Raw genomic sequence first — 2,839 nt, 5'->3', positions numbered from 1 at the left:
CTGAGTATCCACATGCACAATAATGAAATTGGATGAACCCTTATACCATATGTAAAGATCTGGGGGCCTGCCGATCAGCTCAGTTGTTTAAATGCCTGCTCATGCAAATGCAGTCAGGCACAGGACACTTTGGAGGTTCAAACCCCACCTCCACCTGTCTTGCCAGACCGGCCCTTAAGGCGGCCTGAGCCAGCCAAAAAAAAAAAAAAAAAAAAAAAAAAAAAAAAACCTTCTCAAAAAAAAAAAAAAAATCCCACATGTAAAAATAAACTCAAACACTTAAAAGTGGTACCTCAGGATATAAAATTAGTAGAAAAAAATGGGAGGAAAGTTTCTTGACACTGGTCTGGGCAATGATTTTTTGGGATAAAGATCAGAAAGGAACAGGCAACAAAAGCAAAGACAGAGAATTCCAACAAATTAAAAATTTGCAAAGTAAAGGAAATAATCAGCAGCATGAAGAGATAACCTATGAAATGTGAGAAAATACAGTAAATCCCCAACTTAATGACTTACAAACATTTGAGTTGACAACTTTCACAGGTACAAACCTGCCTCACATTATGAACATTCATAGAAGGGAACAAGTCACAGAAGTAGCTCATATGTCTGCGGGACATTGTTATAGTTATGCTGCTTTGTGCTTACTGTGCTTAACAGTTTTTTTTTTTGTTTGTTTTTTTTTTTTGTGCTTAACAGTTTTTTTGTTTTTTGTGGTACCGTGGATTGAACTCAGGATCTTGCACTTGCCAGACAGGTACTTAAGCCACTGAGCTATATCCCCATCCCACTGTGCTTAAAAGTAAAAATAATTTACAGTTTGTGTATCTGTATTTGAGTTTTTTATAGTTTACATAGTATTTTTTTTATTTTTCAGGAGAGGAAAAAGTATGTAAGTTTATTTTACACAGTTGGGTGAAAAATAAATTTGAGAGAAAGTGAGATAAGATTTAATATGGCCTCATACGCCATATTAAAGTAGGTGGTGCCCGATTTGGAGGGGTGATCGTTAAGTCCAAGTAATCATCTATTTGGAACTTCCGAGACTGCAGGGTCATGGAATCATCCGTCCCTTTTCTGTCAGCCATGGTGCTGCCAATCTCCTTAACTCGACAATCAGCTCTTTAAGATCCATGAAAACAACTGCGAAATTGAAGTGTGTGGCCTTCTTTCTAGCTTCTAGGTAGACTTCTTTTACTAAGCTAGTTAGCTCTTTCATGGTTGCATTCACGTCCAGGTGTAGATCTGCAGCTCGCTGGACGGGACTTTGCCGCGGGAGAACTCGTCCGCACGCTGGTGCCGACCGCTGGTGGTGGTGAGGACCCGGAGCAGCAGCGGACATGTCTTCTGGCGGTCAGCTGGCTTCTCTGGCTCTTTCTGAATTTCCTCCTGAGTAACTCGCGACTCCACTGCCATCTTCTTACTTCTACCCGCCCTACATAGTATACTGGTATGTAAGGTGTATATAACTCACTTTGTTAGACTTCTGAACAAATCTAAACTAGACACTCCCAGAATGGAACTTGTTCATTAGTTGGGGACTTATTGTACTTGCAAAATACACATCTGACAATTTGATAACATTAAAATATATAAATGGCTCAGACAATTCAATAATAAGGAAACAATGTGAGCTGAAAACTGGCATAGGATCTGAATAAATATTTTTAACAGAAGACACACAAATGATCGACAGTGCATGAAAAAAGGTTTAACATGATCTTCAGATAAATGCAAATGAAAACCATTAGATATCACTTCATACTTGTTAGAATGCTGATTATCAAAGCAGATGAAAGATAAAGTTAATAAGGATGTGCAGATTAGGAAACCCTTGCACACTACTGTGAGACTGTAAATTAGCATAACATTATGGAAAACAGTTGCAGTTTTTCAAAACATTAAAATTAGAAATACCATAAGGTTCTGTAATTGCTCTTCTGGATATATATCTAAGGAAAATGAAATGTGTGTTTTCAAGAGATATCTGAATTACCCTGTTCAGTGCAATGCTACTCTCAATAGCCAAATATGGAACCAACCTAAGTGTTCATTAACAGCCAAGTAGATAAAGAAAAATTTGGTGTGTGTGGGGCAAGACTCAATCTGAAAAAAAGAATTTTTTGAAATGTATTTAGCACAGGGTCTACAGGGTCTCACTACACAGATCAGACTAGCAGTGATCTTGTTTTTCAGCCTCCCAAGCGCTGGGATTAGAGGTGCAAACCACCAGGCCCGGTCTCAATCCCTGTCTCAGCATGCCTCGGGGGCAGGGCCAGCACCACACGCTGGGGATGGAATCTGGGTCCCTGTGTCTACCTAAGCAGGTACTTTATTTATTTATTTATTTTAAGTTTGTTTTATTTATTTATTTATTTATTTATTTAGTGTGTGTGGCCAGTTCAGCCCACCAGGGGGCGAGGCTGGCTGGCATGTGGTGCTGGGGGATTGAACCGTGGTCCCTGTGTTTTGCTAAACTTAGCTTGTTCTAAGTAGGTGCTTTAGACCACTGAGCAATCTCACCAGCCCGAAAGAACTGATTTTTTTTTTGGCGGAACTGAAGATTGAACTCAGAACCTTGCACTTGCCAGGGAAGCCCTTATTCCACTGAGCCATCTCCCCGGCCCCTTAAGCAGGTACTTTAATCTGCTGAGCTATCTGGCCAGCCCAAGAAATTCCGTCAAGTGCCACAACAGGCGTGAACTTGGGAGGATACTAGGTAAAATAAACCAGGCACAGAAAACAAATACTGGGTGATCTTATTTACATAATCAAACTTATTAGTAAAAAACACAATGGCATAAGCGCTTCCATGGCAAGTGCAAGGTCCTGAGTTCAA

General features: G+C 40.0%; 1 pseudogene; it reads right to left on the bottom strand.

Moving 5' to 3' along the window:
- Window positions 1-950: 950 nt before the first annotated feature.
- On the bottom strand, window positions 951-1,428 carry LOC101579346 (annotated as a pseudogene).
- Window positions 1,429-2,839: the final 1,411 nt, after the last annotated feature.

This window comes from Octodon degus, unplaced genomic scaffold (assembly GCF_000260255.1).
Source record: "Octodon degus isolate 3935 unplaced genomic scaffold, OctDeg1.0 scaffold00117, whole genome shotgun sequence".
Taxonomy (NCBI): Eukaryota; Metazoa; Chordata; class Mammalia; order Rodentia; family Octodontidae; genus Octodon; species Octodon degus.
Note: the sequence above shows the minus strand (reverse complement) of the source record. Positions and strands in the feature narration are given on the sequence as shown.